Genomic DNA, 23,541 nt, shown 5'->3' with positions numbered 1-23,541 from the left:
CTTCAACATATGCAAAAATCTGTGAAAAGTCCCCTTTAAATATCAAAATGTTATTCAATACGTCGTTAGACGCTACACAGCTAAAGTAAATAATGGTGTATATTTGATACCGTTTACCACCGTTACCGACCGCTTTTGTGTGTGGTTTACCTGATTGAATGTTCGTTCTTGTTTCTTTTTAATTCGATTATTGTGAAATGTTATCGAATAATTAAAATATATATAATTATGAAGAAACATGTGTTGCAACAAGATTTGGTGACTTCTGTCATTGAATATGCATAAACTGGAAAGTATAATAAAAAAAGTTGACGATTGAAGGGACCTTTTCACAGATTTTGGCATGTATTGAAGTTTTCATTAAATGTTTATTTTGATATATGTAAACATAGGATCTAAAAAGCTCCAGTAACAAAACAAAAATTAAATTAAAGAAAGTAAAAAAAAGTAACCCTCAACAGGTTTCGAACCACTGACGCCTGGAGTCAAAGTCTATCGCTTAGACCACTCGGCCATCTGTGCTCATAGATTTAAGGGTTATTTTATACCTTATATAAGCAATCCTATTAGTGTCACAAAATATATCGACAACAATAGAACTCTCCAAATTATTAAATCGTTTCGCGTTGCAACGCTTTATACTTTTCAAGTTTCTAAATTGTCAAAAGATGCAAATAATGGATATTTTAGAGCATGGTTAATGTTCAGTATTTCTGTTTCCTCACAAATATCATATCTACAACGAAAATTTGCGAGAATGAAACGATTTTTTCAATTTTGTCAATTTTTCAAAACGCGAAAAGGCCCTTTTGAAAACCAAGCTATCTTTAAAAAAAAATAGATGTCAGTGGGGACAAACGACAGTTTTGACCAAATTGAGATTCGTTCACCTATGCCTTTTTGTGAATAAAGCATTTTTATTAGGGGACAAATCATATCGTTTTAATCAGAAGTAACATCTTGTGATTATTTCGTGAATTATCTTACTGTATAAACACATTTATTGTAAAAGAAATATTTTGAGAATGTTGAGAATTCTGATGTTTTTTTTATTTATTGAGTATAGAATATTTTGGGTTAATATCGTACAATATGTTTTATTGAGGTTGCCAACATCTTAAGTGAGTTGGTTTCTTATATATTTACATGTTTTATAGAATGTGTAAATGTTCTTTACATATTTGGGTTAAGTTATATACGTTGTTTTTTTTTAATTATCAAAGGAACCTTATCTAGCAAATGAAAGTCATGTGATGATTCAAATATCGTGCATTGGCTCCACCTCCTGTCCTAAGCGGAAACTCATTGGCATTGGCCCCATCTCTTTTGGAAAAATACAAAATTATCTATTGATCTGAGTGGATTAGATTTGAAAGAGGCAAATGTGTTTGCGCATGTAGCAACTAGTATATGTTGTAATGTCTTAAGGGTAACCATCTGGTGGACATTTTCTCATCACATAGGCAAAAAACATCAATTTGCTTTCAAAACCTTCACCATAGCACAACTTACACAGGTCCCCACGTTTCTAAATGGGCTGTCATTGTATGTTTCTGTTCATATGTAGATCAATTTATCTTCGCTCAATCGCACTCAATTGCCCGATTTTAACAATAATGCGAACTATGTTGAATAAATATTAAAATCTACTTAACCTGTAGAAGTATCATTGAAATTTTAAAACATCCGTTCCTTAGCGCCACCTTGGAAGTAGCAATAGCTCATTTATTAATGCATCGCCAAAAAGAGGTGGCGTCCGTGATTAACGGCCGTGGAAAATATGCTATGGATCCATTCTGGCATTGCATGTATGCATCAATATCATTTGCCACTGCCAGCCGATATTGATATAAACTTCTTTCTGCGTATCATGTTATGTCGATAAAGATTGCAATGTGCATTCTAGACATCATGCTAAATAACGTATTCTGAAGCAGACCGCAAATAAATATGGCCGAAAATGGAATAACGAATGATGACGTATATTATACAACGATTGTTGATTTGCATTGAAGTATAGATATTTTGCGCCATGACATTAATTCATTGTGATATGTTTTGGTGGAAAAATACCACATTAATTTATTCAATGGTTTAAAGCCATATAATAATATACGGTTAAGCAGATTCTGTTGAAATACTGTATATTCTTAATATAACTGCTTTGATGTTTATACAAAAGACCGTTTTGGATAGATTAAATAAACAAGGTAATGAACATAAATATACCCGCGTTCTTAACAGAATGACCCTTTATCTGAAAAGTTTGGTGAAGATTTGTTAAAAGTAAATGAGTGCAGAGAGCTGAAACGAAGATTGTTTTGTATATACAAAGGGCAATAACACTGAATTGCCTGTTGCAAATCGGCTAATCATCGATCTTTGCCTTCATTTCATCTCATTTACAGACAGTTTGGTGAAGATTCGATGAAAACTTTACTGTTTAAAGAGCTGAAACGCTGAATTAGCCGCCCGTCAGATCGGCCATCCGCCCGGGGTATTGTACGGTGGCATTGAGGTGACGTGCACTCCTTATTTTTAATTGCACTCCTCTTTTTTTCTATCTCATGGCCTAGACTTAGTAACTCGATGCCACAACTTACTAACTCGTGGTTACGAGTTAGCTATGTCGTGTCCACGAGATAGAAAAAAGAGGAGTGCACAATTAATAAAAGAGGAGTGCAGTTAAAAAAAAAAGAGCGGTGCAGTAAATACAGCAAGGATGCATTAAACAAAAGAGGAGAGAATTTTAGCTATCTAGAGATCCCGACTTAGCTACCTCGAGGCCACGAGTTAGTCAGGGAATCAAATTGCTCCACATGGTCGTTCATGGTGATCTTTATACAAAGGGAAGTAATCATCAACAAAATAGTAGAGTATTTTAGCTATCTCGAGATCCCGACTTAGCCTACTCGTGGTCACGAGTTAGTCAGCAATTCAAATTGTTCCATATGGTCGTTCATAGTGATGTTTATTAACCATCAAAGTAAAAGCCCGCTTTGGCCAGCTATATAAATGCGTACAGAATATCTGCACATGTTACGCAAAATTTGATTGGCTGACTAACTCGTGGCACTTAAATTCTCTTATCTTGTGTTTAATGCAACCTTCTTTTATTTACTGCACCGCTCTTTTTTTTAAATTGCACTCCTCTTTTATTTAGTTTTGCACTCCTGTTTTTTATATCTCGAGGCCTCGAAATAGTAAATCGAGGCCACGACATAGCTAGCTCGCGGCCACGAGATAGAAAAATGGAGTTTAAATTAAAAAAAAGAGGAGTGAATGTCACCGTAGTATTCCCATAATACGTCCTTTCGAGGTACGAGCGAAATAAAAACATGACATCAAACATGTGGTTCTTCTCTTGAAACTGAATCAATGTTTTCTTAATAAGCATTTGGCTTTCGGTGCAAGTATGTCAAAATTTATAGTTTTAATCAAAGTCCAAAGTTAATACCATGACCTACGAATTCCATTCATTTATATGATTTTCTTTTAAAAGATTTACTTTCATGTAGTACATGTAGTATGATAAATCCAACAAAAACACATATTTTTCTTTCCTTTTTTTATCAACGTTTCGGCTTACGCCTTCATCAGGATAATACAAATAATAACAGAAAGCGGATGTTACGTCATTGACTTAACGTACATTAAAATGCGGAAAATGTACGTCAATAAAATGAACGTTAATTAAATTAAGTTTAACTTTCGGATTCAAGAATACACAATTTCCTATAAATATATATATATATAAATACTAATAGGAAAAAACAAAAGTAAGCTAAATTAAATTGAAGAGCTAGTCTTTTATGTTAAAAAGAACTTTGTTATTCATTCAATAAGGGTGTAATTTTTTAAGTCTATGTATATAGTAAGTTTCTTTACACAGACGATTTATGTTGTTACTAACAACATCAATTGGCATAAAGAAAAAGTCATTTGCGTTGTGGTGATCTTCATTAAAATGTGATGCGACCAAAGTTGAAAATTCAGGGTTAGAAAAGTTTCTTATTTCAAATTGATGACTGCTCATTCTTTTTGACACCGGTTGCATGGTTTGTCCAACGTACTTCTTCTTACACTGTTTACATGTAATGAGGTATATTACATCTTTTGATGCACAATTCATATTCTTCTGTATATTAAATTGCTCGCCTGTTACTGTACTTTTAAAATTTTCTCCAACGTGTATGGATTTACAATGGGAGCAACGTGTTCTTCCGCAGGCACTGGACGCACGTGAACTGTTCAAACTGTTCGTAAATTGAGCACGTGTAATGAAGTTTCCAATATTATTAGGCCTTTTAAACGCCAGTATGGGCTTATAAGTTTCATACACACTTCTCACTTCTTCTTTCTGTGACAGGTTAAGTATGTCCCAATACTTGTTTATTGCGGCTCCTATGTTTGGCAATGACGGATTATATTCCACTGTAAATGGGATTACTTTTGTTTTTGCTTTAATGCAGGACTATAATGCGTCTTCTTGAGATAGAGCAGAAACTTTTTCAAATGCACAATCGATAACTTTTTCCGGATAATCTCGCTCTTTGAAATGATGCTTGAGGTCTTGAAGTGACGATTTGAAACTGTTGTCATCCGATATAATACGTCTTTATCGCTTCGCCTGACTGTATGGTATTCCGCTCTTACATTGTTTAGGGTGGCATGACGTATAGTCAAGATATTGGTGGTTATTGGTCTCCTGTATGTGTATATCTGTTTGAAGTGTTAAGTCGTCATTAATAGAAACAGCCACATCGGGAAAAGACACGATTTTCTTAGAAACTGAATGCGTAAACTTCATGTTGGGGTGAAAACGGTTTAATGCTTCAATAAACAATTCAAGCTTCTCTAAAGAGTGGTCCCAAATCATAAATATATCATCTAAAAAGCGAAACCACAGTGTCGGTTTATGTTCACATATTTCAAGGAAGTCTTTTTCAAGTTTTCCCATAAATAGTGAGGCATATGCTGGCGCCATTGGACTACCCATAGCGAAACCCATTTGTTGTAAATAGAAATCATCATAAAATTGAAAATTATAGTTATTTTCAAGTACAAGTCGTAACAATTTAGAAACTATGTTGCTATTAATGTTGCCATTATGTAAAAACTCTTCACAAGCCTTGATTACATCGTTGTGTGGGATGTTCGTGTAAAGCGATGACACGTCTAGAGTGACGAGATAGGTTTCTTTACTATAGACTGTCTTATTTTTGAGTTTTTTTATGAAGTCCGTTGTATCTTTGATGAAAGACGGCAATTCAAACATGTATGGTTTGAGATTTTTTTATGTAGTACATGTCAAATTTGATATTAAATTTAGAAATTATTATGCACAACCAGAAAATGTTCATTTACTGAGAACAAAATTCACTGCCTGTGATATCAATCGATATAAGTTCATCCCATAATGCAGTTAATGCTCACCACAACGTTTGTTCAATATATATTAATTTGTAAATTAGATTGCCTTTTTGTAAAAGACAACAACAACGAAGGTCATATTGCTCAATATTTAAGTGTTGAATAATCTCATACAACCGAATAATTTGCATTTTGAACTTTTTATTCCAGTATTGTATTCATAAAAGTTTCATCTGTATGAATAACATATTACCTAGATCTTAATTAGAAGGAGAAACGTTTAAAATTTACCATAATTTCAACTAAAACATCTGCACTGTTTAAGAGACATCAAACCCATAAAGCGTAGGCACCAATGTTCTTTCAATAAGCGCTTTACTATGAACTCCAACGTCGTGTTTGGTAAATATTATGTGGTCGAAATAGAGAAAAATTTAAATACGTGAAATAAAATATAAGATTTTGAACGTAAGCATAACGGGATGCGTTGAATATATAAAAGCTATAAAGCTTTTGACAACACGTAGGTTTATTAAATTTTAGTAGAAACCATAGTTACAACAATTCAAAGTCTGTAATAATTGTTTCATTTTATTTATGTTTTATTTTTTCTTGGACAAGTTAGTATGTTTGTTGTACAAAATACCGGTAAATAACACATGGTCACACTCATTTCGCTATTAACACAATAAACAAACACCAAAAGCACCCCGTACGCACCCACCCCGGACACCGAAGGAAAACAAACAAACTACCCAAACCACTACATCCGCATACCTATACCCTAACACCCATGACCCACCCCCCCCCCCAAAAAAAAAAAAAACGTCGTTAAATCATAGTAATTTAAACAGTTTTTACTGTTATCAACATATGACGAAATTTTGCAACAGTTGCATTAAACCGATAATCATTTCTAACAGGTCATAACAAAACGAAAAGCTTCAAGTAATCGCCATAATATAGAAAATAAGAATAACTTGTTAATTGTATATTAAACATACAGTACGCAGCACAACAATTATAGCACTTGAGCAATTTCAATGTGGTGGACATTTAAACATACGTAAGTTTAAATAAATATGGACGAATAATTTTTATGAAGTGAGAGTGTAAAAAATGATACCCCTAACTAAGATTTAAAATTCGCATTACTAGCACAATATGAAGTAAAAGATGGAACACGATAATCAAGAAAACTTTGCTGCTTCAGACTTAACTCAAAATTTATCGATAGTCCTTCTAAGTAAAGGAATCGGTCCGTGTTAGGATCCCGTTGCACATGAACTAAAATACTGGACTAAAAATAAGCTAAAAATGTGTCTTTTTATCATTGCAATATTACACGTAAAATTAATAAAACCGATTATTTAAAACATATATTCATTAAGGGGCCGGAGGGCGGGTTTATTATCTTTTCTTACACCTTCTCCAGAATTTACGCCTGTCAAATACGCGCCACGAATGGTTAATAAATACATTGACAACTCATATAAACCCCAAAACGAGATAACGGTGCATTGTTCGCGCTTAACTCTAACCGAGAAACCCGTGCATTTTTTGCGCTTAACTTTAAACGAGAAACTCGTGCATTTTCGCGCTTGAACATTGCCGTAATTTCTCTTCTAAATAACCTGTAAAATACCAATATGTTAACATAGTTATCAAACCGATCATAATTTAATATATTTTGCATTATAAATTTGTAATCAAGATGAAGTTCGCGAAAGTGAGATACACCGCAAGACCCGATACACATGCAAATTAACAGTACTCATACTGTTGAATGATTTACGTTACAATGTATTCAAAAACAAAACAACAAATAAAGATAACGCATATTTCAGGTCTTCCGAAATATTTCGGCAAATCGTTTTGTATGAATGCCATGATTACTTAAAGGCCCTAATAAATGAAATGTGTATTATTAGTTGACACCATTATGTAAGTCACTATTTAAACAATAATACATACACATAGTAAGAAATAATATTGAACATGATTTTATGAGTCAATCGTGTTGAAACTTTACTTTCCAGCAGTTAGTTTTCATATGTTATATGTCACTATATATTTAATTGTAAACTGTCCATAGGTATTAAACAAGGGTGTGGCCAACGCCAGACTATATTCCTTCGTGGTAGAGGTGATAAGGTGAAGCAAGGTGGCCTTTAAACGTCTTTCTGTTTTGGTCCGAATACCAGCACACAGTTCTCTTTTTTTTTTTTTTATTCCTTTATTGATTATGATATTAGATTTACTATTCTACATTGTGATTGCATGATAGTAAATAAACTACCATGCAGTTACGGTTGCAACCCATGTAAATGAAAAATATGTATCCGTATATATCTATCTTTTTTGTTTAGTGATTTTAAAAACGGTTTAAAATTAAAAGTAAACATAGAGAAAATTTGAACAAGATATAATATATATTTACATATAAACAGTACACTAGTACCGAACATAACACAAAATAATACAAAAGCTAACTTTAAAAGAACGTTTAAAATTTGGATCTGGAAAAAGTGAACTTACGATAAGAGTGACGAGCATTTTATCACTAGACTATTTGTCTTAGTATAGTATGCGGGTAGAAAATAAAACCCTGCTCGCATTCCCTTACTTCTATGATGTTATTTCTACCCGCTCCACGGCATACACCATCAAAAATCAATTAAGCTTGACGAGGATATAAATAACGCGATCGTCTTTTGTAAAGAATTCATGTATTTTCTGTTGAGCAACAAAACGGAGTGTATTATGCCTTAGAAGGATGAACGGGATTCTGTTCCCGTTTTGTGCCTTTAACAACAAGCGATGGGCAACATGGAGTTGTTTTGTTAGGCTGCCATTAAGAGAGAACTAGCATAAATTTGCATTCGACCTTATTATTTCACACCGAAAATTGAACAATAATTGACCAATTTATTCTATTAATGTTGTGTGCCCTGATATATATATATATATATATATATATATATATATATATATATATATATATATATATATATATATATATATATATATATATATATATATATATATATATATATATATATATATATGTAGAAGTGTAAATAAACGAAATTACATTTTTATAAAGACCTTGCATCTTAACTTCCAACTGTGCATGTATTGCTTCGTTGAGCTTCACCCTTTCTTCCTCCTTAAAATTGTTTCAGTTATCTTTTCCAACGTGTCTTTCAGTAATACATCTACCCAAATCACTCTTTCCAGTAGTTTTCCTTGTAAAGACATACAGGAAATGAGCGATCCATGGAAAACAAGAAACCTAACAGTATTCCGGATATGTCAGCCAAAATTAAAGTACACATTGTTGTTTATATATGTCACTGTGTATTATTAGTTTGTCGTTTTCACTAAACGGCGTTTTATTATTAGTATACAGCTTTACAGATTCTGAATGTTTAAATCTGTACAATAATAGCTTTGTTTCTTATATAAAAATGCACACTTCTATAAAGATATACACAAACATACCTCTTTACGACATCCCCGATATTGAGACAACCCCGCTTATTTGAACGCATTTGAAAAATGCCTGATCGTTTTCTTAATATGTCCGCTATCTCCGATGATAAGACAAAATAATAAATTTAAATGACCTGCTAATCTGCATGGCTCTCACATGCGGTATTAATTTAAGACATACGACATATACCTCTTATAAAGCAAACTGCTTTTCGGTTACTCGTACGTGCACCAGATTTCTCTGGTTAGAACTATTAACACGTCTGGTTGACAGAAAGTTTGATAATGCGCCGAGTATCTTTTATCCTGCAGCTAAATGATTTTATATAACAAATTACGACCGTTGGATAAAGACAAGCTTTATCCCACACCTTAGCTTTATCCAAGCTTTATCTTATTGTGTACCAATAAGAGGTATTTCGTTATAGAAAATCATTAAGCTGTAGGATAAAATTATGTTTAGACTGCCACACCTCGAATGAAAAGTCCACCCACACATATAGACCACTCATTAAATTTTTCGTTCAAATATTATTGGGACTGTAAAAGCTGTTAAATTAACATACTAACCCTCAAGTATCAATTTCGCCTTTGGGTGATGGTAACAAATTTTGCACACGACACGGCATTGCCAAGTGCCGCAAACGTGTGGTGAGTAATATGGTCGCATGACTTACGTGTGTTCAGCCCGAAAAGCTGTACTTTGCCCCGATGTGAACTTTGACAAGAGTTGCATTTCAACTTAAATGTACGACACGAACCATCTACTCGTGGTAAACAAAATTGTGATACGTTGTTTTTAAATATGCATGATAATTAAATTTTCAGAAATTGCTGATATCCCTCGTTTTAAACGTAGTCAAGATCAAGAAGGTCTTGCAATTTAACTTGTATAACCCCATTTGCTTAAACATTAGCTTTTATATGCTGATAATCTGTGGAAATGTTGGTAATAAAAATACGTATCCAATACACAAGCAGAAATCTTGCTTGTAAACATTGCTATCGATTGCGATTGTAGTCAAAAACGTCAGTCAACATATCGAAGTAGCTCATACGGTTAAATACTACATACATTAATATAATTTATTATATATAATATTGTACCTATGTGATTCAATGTTTACAAGTGGTGGCTCTCAGACGGCTCTCAGACGATTTCCTCATTTTACAAGAAGCAGGTGCCTGTTTAAGTATTCACGAAGTCTCTACAGTGTGTTGCGTGTAACTATGATCAAATCTACTTTTAAATATAAAATAAATATTGAATACATTTCCTTTCGATGCAAGATAAATTTAACGTAACCTAAATACAAAATATCATTCAAGACAAATTGAAATTGTGATTGTCAAATAATACCAATTCTTGATACTCTTTATTGGATATGTATTAGCTTTTTGTAAAATGGTTCATTATATAAAAACAAAAAACAAGCGGGAATGGTAAACATAAAATGCAAACAGTTAATTAGAACATTATTGAACATTGGCAATTAGTAACATCATGCACCTTATTTCCATTAGATTACAGGTACCCACGCTCACCTAGCTGCCTCGCCTCTTTCATTTTCGGAACAAATTGACGCATATTCAACATGGCTTCCAGGGGCCAATTTTTCGAAAACCCGATACGCCATGCCGTCAATCTACCGAAATCTACGCTTTAAGTTACAGTTCAATGAATAATATGACATGTGTTTTACTTCATGGCTTTTCCTATGAAGGCGGCCACAAATAGCAATACAAACATTATTTACAGTGTCTAGGATTGCCAAATGTCACCATCAGCGCCATATCAATTTGAATTGGCTTATTTATCCTTCTCTGTTTAACCAAGAATGTTGCAAGACAAGGAATAATAGAGCACCGATGGTTTGTCTTCATTACCTACCGCCTCTGAGACGGACTCCAATCTTTTTAATAGCAATATTCCTTATATAATGTCATTAATGTGTATATTTATAAGAAACGAAATGCTGACGGACAAGATAACATTTTGATTATGTGGCAAACTTGTAATTTGTTTGGGCAACACATCACCAAAATAATATTTGTTTTTAATATTATTGACAACCAAAACTATAGAGCCTCATAACACAACCAGGCCTATTCGTACCAGATATTAGACTACATAATATTTCACCTAAGCATTACAGCCATTTCTTGTGTCGATGAGATCCCTTATTACCAGCCATAGGATGCTGCGCATTGTAGCCCGACTTAATACCCAAATATGCCAACAATTACCGCTTTCTTATCACCGAGGCCCTCACATAAGTACCAACGACAAGTTCATGAGGCCCTGGTTGAGGGCGTACTGCAACTCCATTAGATAGCGAGATATTCCCTACTACAGTTTTACGACCACACGCCCTTCCAGTAGTACTACCGATATAAAACGGAAGATAAGGCCTTTGTTGAGCATTCAACTAGAGGCTCGATATATAAAAACTGTTACATTGGAAGCCCTCTCGGTACCTAGCACTTGTATACAACTCTGGATGAGAGTCCTAATAGATACAAAATCGTCCCCTCACAGTTCCTACAACATATATACGGCAATATTAAAGCTATTGAATATTTGCCTTCAATGTATCTACCACAGGTAAAAGGTCGGAAATGAGGCTACAGTTTTGGGCCCCACTTGATACCCATATACGCCCTCACAGTATCTATCAAAGGTATAAGGCCAGAGATAAGGTCCTGGCTTAGAGCTCCGCTAGATAACCATATATGCGCTCACAGTATCTACCACAGGTATAAGCTCGGAGATGAGGCAATAACTTAGAGCCCACTAGATACCCATATATGCCCTCACAGTATCTATCAAAGGTATCAGGTCGGAAATGAGGCAATAGCTTAGAGCCCCACTAGATAACCATATATGCCCTCACAGTATCTACCACAGGTATAAGGTCGGAGATGAGGCAATAACTTAGAGCCCCACTAGATACCCATATATTCCCTCACAGTATCTACCACAGGTATAAGGTCGGAGATGAGGCAATAACTTAGAGCCCCACTAGATAACCATATATACCCTCACAGTATCTACCTCAGGTATAAGGTCGGAGATGAGGCAATAACTTAGAGCCCCACTAGATACCCATATATGCCCTCACAGTATCTACCACAGGTATAAGGTCGGAGATGAGGCAATAACTTAGAGCCCCACTAGATACCCATTTATGCCCTCACAGTATCTACCACAGGTATAAGGCGAAAGAAGAAGCCATGATTCAGAGTTACCCGGATATCGTCGTCTTTCAGTACCTACCACACGTATAGGGCCGGAAAAAAAGCCCTGGATGAGGTCCCCTCACGAAACCTAGATATGCGCCCCAGTATCTACCATTGGGATAAGGCCAGAGATAAGGCTATGTTTTAGTGCCCCACTAGATACCTAGATATGCCATCCCACACTGTACCCTAGGTATATAGCCGAAGATACGGAAATGGTTTAGGTTCCCACTAGATACCCAAGATGCCCTTCCAGTACCTTTAACAAGTTTAAGGTCAGAGATTATGTCATGGTTTAGGTTCCATAAAATACCCAGCCCAGAAGGCTCCACCAGACGCACAGATGCCCTCCCAGTATGTATTAGGCCGAATATAGGGCCCTAGTTAACAGCCCCAGTAGGTTCCTCGCGATTCCCTCCCAGTACGTACCAAAGTTATAAGAAATCTGTTGAAGGCCCCATTAGATACTCAGAGATGCACTGACAGTACCTACCTCAGGTATAAGACCGGGGATAAGGCCCTGGTTGAGGGCACCACTTGATACCCAGATATTCCCTCTCAGTACCAACCACAGGCATACGGCCGGAGATAAGGCCCTGGTTGAGGGCGCCACTAGATATCCAGATATTCCCTCCCAGTACCTACCATAGGTATAAGGCCGGAGATAAGACCTTAGTTTAATGCCTAATAGCTACGCAGATATGCCCTACCAGTAACTACTATAGGTACACGACCGGAGATAAGGGCTTTATAGATACCCAATATGCCCTCCTAAAACAAAACACAATGACAGAGATAAAACCATGGTTGAATGCACTACCAGTATCTACCATAAGTGCACGACCCTTTTTGAAGGCCCAACGAGATACCCAAATAACCCCTACCAAAACATAACACATTTGTAAGGACGGATATTAGACACTGGTTGACACTCGGAAGAAGCATTGACTCATTTATTAATGCATCGCCAAAACGAGGTGGCGCCCCGTGATTAACCGTGGAAAATATGTTATGGATGAATTCTGGCATTGCATGTATACATCAATACTATTATTTACCACTGCCAGCCGATATTGATATAAACTTCTTTCTGCATATCATGTTACGTCGATAAGGATTGCAATATGCATTCCCAATTACAACGTCTAGACATCATGCTGAATAACGTATTCTGAAGCAGACCGCAAATAAATATCGCCGAAAATGGAATCACGAATGACGACGTAGAAAATACAACGATTGTTGATTTGCATTGAAGTATAGATATATTGCGCCCTGACATTAATTCATTGTGGTATGTTTTGGTGGAAAAAAGACCACACTGATTTATTTTATGGTTTAAAGCGATATAATAATATCTGGAAATGCAGATTCTTAATATAACTGCTTTGATGTTTATACAAAAGACCATTTTTGGATAGATTGAACAAAACAAGGTAATGGACATAAATAAAGTCGCATTCTTAACAGTATGACCCATTATCTGTACAGTTTGGTGAAGATTTGAAAATTTGGTAAGAAGTGAATGAGTGAAGACAGTGAAACGGCGAATTTTGCATTTTTGTATAAACGAAAGGCAATAGCACTGAATTGCCTGTTGCGAATCGGCTCGTCATCGATTTTTGCCTCCATTTTATCTCGACAGATATTTGCAAACAGATTGGTGAAGATTCAGTGAAGATTCGATGAAAATTTAACGGCATAAATAGTGGAAACGCTGAAATATCCGCCCGTGAAATCGTCCATCCGCTCGCCTATCCATCCGCCCAGGGTATTTCCATAATAGGTCCTTTGGAGGGACGAGCGTAATAAAAAACATAATCCTTTCCAAGTTATTAAATGTTGCTTACACACCTTAAGTGCGGTGGAAAGACAGATGTTTGCCTAGCGATTCAGGGGTTCCCTGTACGATCCCCATTTTTGGATCGTTCTCAAGATGTGGGTCTTCCCTTGAAACTGAATTAAGGGTTTCTTAATAAGCTTTTTGGCTTTCGGTGCAAGTATGGCAAAATTTATAGTTTTAATCAAAGTCCAAAGTTAAAACCATTACTACGAATTCCATTCATTTACATGATTTGCATTTAAAGGATTTACATTCATGTAGTCAAAGTTGATATGAAATGTAGAAGTTATTATGCACAACCAGAAAATGTTCAGTTACCGAAAACCAAATTAACTGCCTGTGATATCAATCGATATAATTTCATCCCATAATGCAGTAAATGCTCACCACAACGTTTGTTCAATATATATTAACCCATGTATGCCCAGTGGACTCTCCCATCCTTCTAAATTGGATCAATTTATTTCCAAAATTAGGGTTTCTAGTATATTTATTTCTATATTTAGAATATTTCTTACAGAAATACCTTTAAGCAAACAGCGCAGACCCTGATGAGACACCGCATCATGCGGCGTCTCATCTGGGTCTACACTGTTTGCAAAGGCCTTTTTTGTAGACGTTGCCTTTTTGTTAAAAACAAACAAAGGTCACATTGCTCAATATTAAAGTGTTGAATAATCTCATACGACCGATGAGTTTGTATTTTGAACTTTTATTCCAGTATTGTATTCATAAAAGTTTCATCTGTTTGAAGAATATATTACCAAGATCATATTTAAACGGAGAAACGTTTAAAATTTATCATAATTTCAACTAAAACATCTGCTCTGTTTAAAAGACATAAAACCCATATAGCTTATGCACCGATGTTCTTTTATTAAACGCTTACATTTGAACTCTTAATAGACAAGTCGGTCTGAAGTAAAATGAATAAAATTAGTCACCTCTGATATTTCAGCATTTAGTTTTTTAGGAACTTGAAGAACACCTTGAACATTAATGCTTCATAGTAACTGTTTAAATGATTAAACTCCCATATAAAGTATACAACTGTGTGGGCCTAGAAGTTAGCATGTTTCTTAATCTTTTTTCAGAGATCCATGTTTAAACATTCCAGGATTTGCTGACATGGTATGTGTCTTATATTATTGTCTCTTTGCCAACTGTGGTCTTTCATGGTATTTGTCCTATACGGTACAATTGTCTCTAAAGCAAATGGAGGTGTTTTAACGGTTGAATTGACAAGTATAAAAAAGTTTTATGGGAATAAATAGTATTGAAACAATTCTTTTTGTTATTTTGTTTGAAACAACTTTTGACAGATAAATATTATTTATTTATTTAAAGCCACATAAATACTCATAATCGAACATTTCATAAAATATTATATTTTTTTTTTGTAAACTCATAAAATTTTGCAATTTACTGCGCAAGGGTTTATTATAAGAAGCATCTTGTTTACAGAAGTTAATTGCATTATGTTACAGTAGTGTGTTGCTGTTTTTTGCTAGGCCCCTTCAGAGCAGGCCAAAATCAGGATGAACATGGCTCTTAAAGCAGCAGGTTAGATAATAGTTCAGTCTTTTAGTGTGTTTTAGTAAGCACTCCATATCAACCTATCTTTGAATTGTAATTTAGTGATTTTTTTATGCCCCCGGTAGGATGGCATATAGCAGTTGAACTGTCCGTCAGTCAGTGTGTTAGTCTGTCAATCTGTCCGGGAAAAAAACTAACGTTTGCCATAACTTTTGCAATATTGAAGATAGCAACTTGATATTTAGCATGCATGTGTATCTCGTGAAGCTGCATATTTTGAGTGGTGGAAGTTCAAGGTCAAGGTCATATTTCAAGGTCAAAGGTAAAAATAAATAAATTATTTCAAAACAGCGCAGTAGGGGGCATTGTGTTTCTGACAAACACATCTCTTGTTTTTATGCCTCCGGTAGGGTGATATATAGCAGTTGAACCGTCCATCTTTTGCAATATTGAAGATTGCAACTTGATATTTGTCATGCATGTGTATCTCATGAAGCTGCACATTTTGAGTGGTGGAAGTTTAAGTTCAAGGTCATCCTTCAAGGTCAGAGGTCAAAAAATAAATATTTCAAAGCGGCGCAGTAGGGGGCATTGTGTATCTGACAAACACATCTCTTGTTTCCCTGAACATGATATTGGGCTTTCATAAGAATTCAAAGAAGAATTAACATGACAGTAAAAGGATGAGCCCAAATATGTTATAAAAAATGAAGCAAAACAGCATTTTAAATAAGTTACACAAGCTATAAATGTCTCAAGGCATGTTGGTTTAAGTGTTGTCCCAGATAAGCCTGTGCAGTTTGCACGGGCAGATCAGGGACAACACTTTCGGTCATAACTAGATTTATGTTAAAAAGAGACTTCCTTTCAATAACGAGAGCGCCGATGGCGTTAAAAGCAAGATACAGGGAAGAATGGCGTCACGTGGTATAATGTAGTTCGATATCGCCATCCGCGAATTTCTCAAATCAATAATTTCAAACAATTACCGACTATTTAAATAGATAATCTTTCCATTTACATCAGTGTTTAAAACGCTTATGAAAAATTATTACCCAAGCCTTTCAAAATTTAAGCACGGACAGATCTGTATCAAACTATTCTTTTCACAAATGAAAATAGACGCTACCCTATTCGTCTGCGTCAAGAATTTGTCGTAAAACTTGTGGTAAGCGTTAGATGCAGACGTGCACAACATATTGAGTTCTGATTACAGATTTCTGAATGCAGATTTTTATAGAAACTCCTCACAGAAGTTACTTCCCTTGCTTCGCCCGGTAAGTAACTTCTAGTATAAGGGAGGCCACTGCGTAGGAGATTGAGATTTATAGTGCAGATAGAATTGTTTTACGAACGAAATTTGTTTTAGGTCATAAGAAGATTTTTTAACATAAAACGGTCTTTGAAAAATTCACTAAAAACGGTGTCAGCAATATTCTTGGAAGAAAACGTTAGAAAAACGTTTCCAAAAAAAATTGTAAGAATGACCATATACTAAATTAAATAGATATTTCGTCTGATTTTTGATCAGGTAAGGCTTCATAAAGGGCAACCGATCGATGTGGATTTTCGAAATGTGGTATATACCATAAGCATAGGTGCGTAAACGCACCTATGCTAAAAACTGTTCAGAGTAGCCTCCCTTCAACCAGTCTCTATTCCAGCTGCAACGGATGAAAAGATCAAGGGTGACAAACCTAGTAGGTCTGGAATGTCGAGCATGAAAGAGTCACTGGCCTTCTCCCAGGCTGTACAAGTCATTGCGAGTGGGGGATTCTCTGCAGGCGTGTTCAAGTCTACCAGAAATGTAAGGGTTCACATGCTAGTTTAAGTCTACCAGAAATGTAGGTGTTCACAGGCTAGTTCAAGTCTACCAGAAATGTAGGTGTTCACAGGCTAGTTCAAGTCTACAAGAAACGTACGGGTTCACAGGCTAGTTTAAGTCTACCAGAAATGTAGGTGTTCACACCAGAAATGTAGGTGTTCACAGGCTAGTTCAAGTCTACCAGAAATGTAGGTGTTCACAGGCTAGTTCAAGTCTACCAGAAATGTAATGGTTCACAGGCTAGTTCAAGTCTACCAGAAATGTAAAGGTTCACAGGCTAGTTCAAGTCTACCAGAAATGTAAGGGTTCACAGGCTAGTTTAAGTCTACCAGAAATGTAGGTGTTCACAGGCTAGTTCAAGTCTACCAGAAATGAAGGTGTTCACAGGCTAGTTCAAGTCTACCAGAAATGTAGGTGTTCACAGGCTAGTTCAAGTCTACCAGAAATGTAGGTGTTCACAGGCTAGTTCAAGTCTACCAGAAATGTAATGGTTCACAGGCTAGTTCAAGTTTACCAGAAATGTAAGGGTTCACAGGCTAGTTTAAGTCTACCAGAAATGTAGGTGTTCACAGGCTAGTCCTAGTCTAGCAGATATGTAGGGGTTCACAGGCTAGTTAAAGTCTACCAGAAATGTAGGTGTTCACAGGCAAGTTAAAGTCTAGCAGAAATGTAGGTGTTCACAGGCTAGTTCAAGTCTACAAGAAATGTAAGGGTTCACAGGCTAGTTTAATTCTAGCAGAAATGTAAGGGTTCACAGGCTAGTTCAAGTCTAGCAGAAATGTAAGGGTTCACAGGCTTGTTAAGTCTACCAGTAATGTAAGTGTTCACAGGCTAGTTAAAGTCTAGCAGAAATGTAGGTGTTCACAGGCTAGTTTAAGTCTACCAGAAATGTAAGTGTTCACAGGCTAGTTCAAGTCTAGCAGAAATGTAAGGGTTCACAGGCTTGTAAAGTCTACCAGTAATGTAAGTGTTCACAGGCTAGTTAAAATCTAGCAGATATGTAGGTGTTCACAGGCTAATTCAAGTCTACAAGAAATGGAAGGGTTCACAGGCTTGTTCAAGTCTTGTAGAAATGTATGTGTTCACAGGCTAGTTCAAGTCTAGCAGATATGTAAGGGTTCACTGGCTACTTAAAGTCTACCAGAAATGTAGGTGTTCACAGGCTAGTCCAAGTCTACCAGAAATGTATGTGTTCACAGGCTAGTTAAAGTCTAGCAGAAATGTAGGTGTTCACTGGCTAGTTAAAGTCTAGCAGATATGTAAGGGTTCACTGGCTAGTTAAAGTCTACCAGAAATGTAGGTGTTCCCAGGCTAGTTCAAGTCTACCAGAAATGAAGGTGTTCACAGGCTAGTTCAAGTCTACCAGAAATGTAGGTGTTCACAGGCTAGTTCAAGTCTACCAGACATGTAGGTGTTCCCAGGCTAGTTCAAGTCTACCAGAAATGTAGGTGTTCACAGGCTAGTTCAAGTCTACCAGAAATGTAGGTGTTCCCAGGCTAGTTCAAGTCTACCAGAAATGAAGGTGTTCACAGGCTAGTTCAAGTCTACCAGAAATGTAAGGGTTCACAGGCTAGTTCAAGTCTACCAGAAATGTAGGTGTTCACAGGCTAGTTCAAGTCTACCAGAAATTTATATGTTCACAGGCTAGTTCAAGTCTACCAGAAATTTATATGTTCACAGGCTAGTTAAAATCTAGCAGAAATGTACGTGTTCACAGGATTGCTCAAGTCGAGCAGAAATGGAAGGGTTCATAGGCTAGTTCAAGTTTTGTTGAAATGTATGTGTTCACAGGCTAGTTCAAGTCGAGCTGAAATGTATGTTTTTACAGGCTAGTTTAAGTCAACAGAAATGTACGTGTTCAGGGCCTGGTTGCCCAAAACTTTAATGCTAAGTTAAGCTAAAAGCTGTTAATTTTGTAATCGAACTATATTTTTTTTTCTTAATTGTTAACCCTTTGATACATGTGTTGATTTTTAACAATGTTGTTTGATTAAATAAATTGAGAATGTTTGATTATATTGCTTACAAAATTAAATTTATTTGTTCTGAAGTAAATAAACTGGTTCCTTAACTGGTTGTTAAAGGTTATTGCAACTGGACCTAATGTGGATATGACATGAAACAAATTCTTTATTTTTGTTGTGTAGAGATTGTGCCCTTTTATGGATAAGATTCAAATAAATCACGTTCCGAAATTAAATGTGGAAAAAATCAACAACACAACATTATAGCATTTCCGAGCGATTTAAGTTGCAATAGTTTACAGAAATCCAGGCAAGACAAAATGGCAGCCCCTATGAAAATAACAACTATGCTGCTTCTACAAGTCGTTTCGGCCTATTCAGGTATTTTCGACGGTTTACATGTTCATAACATGAGAGCCAATGAGGAAGCCAATCTCTCTGCGAGCACGGTACACCAACTTATTAGAGATTCTCCAGGTTAAGTCATCAAAGTACGGTAGTAGCAGTTTCCGGCATGCGGCTCCAGTTCTGTGGAATTCCTTTCCAGAAATCTTCAGAAAAGCGAGCAATTTTAATCAATTTAAGAGCTTTATTGTGCACTGGAATGGTAAAGAATGTAAATGCTCAGCATGCAATGTCACATAGGCTCGCATAGCTGGCACACAGATCTGGAGCGGCATGCCACACTGCTTTCTTTGTTTTGTTCTTCGGCTGCTTGTGCTGTCCTTATTTCTGCTTTTGTATTTTATTTTTGCTTTTGTATTTTATTTTGCTTTAATATATTAGTTTGCCTGTGCCTGCTCATAGTTGTGTTGCTTTTCGCTATGTTACTTGTTTTATTGTGAGAAAGCTGCTGATCAGTTCACCCCAAATCTGATTTGAGATGATATTCGTTCTTAGATAAGTTTTATCGGGTCGCACTTTTGTGTTTCTTTTTGTGTTCAGTTTTTTATTTCCTTTTCTCTTATTGCAGTTTTAAGTCCTATCCACAGGAATAGATCAGCAGCTTCCTACACAGCTTTTAAACTCTCATATTGTTTTATTTGTGGTTGCAAATGTACGTTTATTTTTGCTTTATATTGCTTTTGGTTTCCATCGATGCTTTATTACTCCCTGGTCATTATAAATAAATTCTTGCACTGACTCTGCTGGTGGTCCAGCTAATCTACATCCTTACATTGATTTGTTTGTTTTAAACATATTTAACCCCATGCGTGCCACGATGATGATAATATCATGCCTTAAATTGCCCCTCCTAGTGCAATACCAGCAGGAAAGTAAGGAATATGTCTACCGTAGTCTAATTTGTGTTGTATGCCTTAAATTGTATCGACTGTTTGTGTATTTGTATTTCTTCTGATTATGTATTTGTATTTTAATACCCAAGTAATTGTCTTTCTTTGAACTAGCTTCTTTACTCTTGTTTTACTGTTTACATTTGTTGTATAGTCGGTTCAAAAGCTTCACAGCTTATGTTATTTGTTATTGTCTTGCCGACTCAAAATAAAATTTATTTGATTTGATTTGATTTGATAAGATTTTCTAATTTTAAATGAGCTGCACACTGAAAAGATGGTGTTTAATTCATATGGGTAAAGTGTTGTCCCAGATTAGCCTGTGCAGTTTGCAATGGCTAATTAGGGACAAACTTTCTGCGTAAACTGGGTTTTTTTCTTAAACGGAAAAAGTCAATAACAGTGTGTCTTGTTCTGATAAAACTGGGCATAATACATGTGCGTAAAGTGTCGTCAGAGATAAGCCTGTGCAGTCCGCACAGGCTAATCAGGGACGATACTTTCCGGCTTAACTGGATTTTCGGTAAGGAGGGACTTCCTTGAAACTAAAAATACCATAAAAGCGGAAAGTGTCTTCCCTGATTAGCCTGTGCGGACTGCACAGGCTAATCTGGGACGTCACTTTACGCACATGAATTAAGCCCAGTTTTCTCAGAACAAGACACAGTGGAAAGTGTCATCCCTGATTACCCTTTGCGGACTGCACAGCCTGCTATGGGACGACACTTTACGCACATCCATTCGGCAACGTTTCATAGAGCGTTGCCCAAATTCTTAAAATGTTAGAGCATATACATTTTTAATCAATTTCATGCTCCAGTTGTATTTGCCATCTGCAAAGGCTGTTATCAGGGTGAAAGTAATTTTTGAAATGTAATTTTAATGGAGAAAAACGTGATTATAACATATTGTTCTAAAAAAAATGTGAGAAACTGGACCCTGTATGTTAATATGGTTTTCAGGACAAGCGTGATGACGGAGGCTCACAAAAGTATCTTAATCTTTTAAATAAATGATTAATGGATGATTGATAGATAATTGATTAAAATACTCAAGTCTATAGAATAGGAAGCACAGGCTAATCAGGGCGACTCTTTCCGCTTTTATGGAGTTTTTTGTTTAAAGGTGGTCTCTTCTAAATAATACTGCAGGAGCTTATAGATCTGAGACCATACTTTACTTTGCAGATAACATGAGCTTATAGATCTGAGACCATACTTTACTTTGCAGATAACAGGAGCTTATAGATCTGAGACCATACTTTACTTTGCAGATAACAGGAGCTTATAGATCTGAGACCATACTTTACTTTGCAGATAACAGGAGCTTATAGATCTGAGACCATACTTTACTTTGCAGTTAACAGGAGCTTATAGATCTGAGACCATACTTTACTTTGCAGTTAACAGGAGCTTATAGATCTGAGACCATACTTTACTTTGCAGTTAACAGGAGCTTATAGATCTGAGACCATACTTTACTTTGCAGTTAACAGGAGCTTATAGATCTGAGACCATACTTTACTTTTCAGTTAACAGGAGCTTATAGATCTGAGACCATACTTTACTTTTCAGTTAACAGGAGCTTATAGATCTGAGACCATACTTTACTTTGCAGTTAACAGGAGCTTATAGATCTGAGACCATACTTTACTTTGCAGTTAACAGGAGCTTATAGATCTGAGACCATACTTTACTTTGAGGTTAACAGGAGCTTATAGATCTGAGGACCATACTTTACTTTGCAGTTAACAGGAGCTTATAGATCTGAGACCATACATTACTTTGCAGTTAACAGGAGCTTATAGATCTGAGACCATACTTTACTTTGCAGGTAATCCATTTTCAGAGCAAGGCTCAAAATCTTATTTTTTTATCATTCTCATGCTTTAACATATATTCCACTTAGAAGCTAAGTGAAAATGGCTTTGTGTAACGGCTAGTAACTCGCAGTCTGTTCAGGTTCTATGCTCTTTGCTGCTCATCAGTATATGAGGGATGGAAATGAAGCCTTTAAAACTTTGATCTAGTACGAAAGGTCTTTAAATAAAATTAATTTTTGAGGGACAACAAAGGCGTGAAAAAACGTATCTAAGTGGTAAACGGTTAACTAAGTGGATGATTCTGAAGACAGTGCAAGAATAAGGACTCTGTTTGTAATGATTGTTTTGAGCAAAACCACGAGAAACAAAGGTCTGTTGCAGTTTTAACACAATGATTTTCATGCATTGATTTAGAGATTTCAGGTAATAATTATGAAAACAATTTGATGAATCATCCCCTATATTAACATGTAATACTGGTTTGCAACCCCTATATGTACATGTAATACTGGTTTGCAACCCCTATATGTACATGTAATACTGGTTTGCAACCCTTATATGTACATGTAATACTGGTTTGCAAGCCCAATATGTACATGTTATACTGGTTTGCAACCCCTTTATGTACATGTAATACTGGTTTGCAAACTCTACATGTACATGTAATACTTGTTGGCAACCCCTATATATGCATGTGATACTGGTTTGCAAGCCCTATATGTACGTTTAATACTAGTTTGCAACCTCTATATGTACATGTTATACTGGTGTGCAACCCCTGTATGTCCATGTTATACTGGTGTGCAACCTTTATATGTGCATGTGATACTGGTTTGAAAGCCGTATATGTACATGTTATACTGGTTTGAAAGCCCTATATGTCCTGTTATACTGGTTTGCAACCTCTCTGAACATGTTATACTGGTTTGCAACCCTTTATGAACATGCAATACTGGTTTGCAACCCCATATGTACATGTATACTAGTTTGAAAGCCCTATATGTACATGTTATATACTGGTTTGCAACCTCTCTGAAACATGTTTACTGGTTTGCAACCCCGAATATGAAACATGGAATACTGGTTTGCAACCCCTATATGTATATGTTATACTGGTTTAGCAACCCCTACATTAACTGTAATACTGG

The 23,541-nt window shown here is 36.0% G+C and overlaps 3 protein-coding genes across 4 annotated transcripts in view; 1 reads left to right on the top strand and 2 right to left on the bottom strand.

Moving 5' to 3' along the window:
• Positions 1-23,541, bottom strand: part of LOC127835106 (uncharacterized) — a 144,821-nt gene that overhangs the window by 26,782 nt on the left and 94,498 nt on the right. The gene's annotated exons all lie outside the window — the stretch shown is intronic.
• LOC127835110 (protein MIS12 homolog) overlaps positions 1-23,541 on the top strand; it is a 162,502-nt gene that overhangs the window by 56,312 nt on the left and 82,649 nt on the right. The window lies entirely within an intron of this gene.
• The window catches only part of LOC127835099 (uncharacterized), a 327,076-nt gene that overhangs the window by 257,086 nt on the left and 46,449 nt on the right, over positions 1-23,541 (bottom strand). The gene's annotated exons all lie outside the window — the stretch shown is intronic.

The sequence above is a fragment of the Dreissena polymorpha genome, chromosome 6 (genome assembly GCF_020536995.1).
Source record: "Dreissena polymorpha isolate Duluth1 chromosome 6, UMN_Dpol_1.0, whole genome shotgun sequence".
NCBI classification, from domain to species: domain Eukaryota; kingdom Metazoa; phylum Mollusca; class Bivalvia; order Myida; family Dreissenidae; genus Dreissena; species Dreissena polymorpha.
The sequence above is the reverse complement of the archived record's forward strand: the minus strand, read 5'-3'. Positions and strand labels throughout refer to the sequence as shown.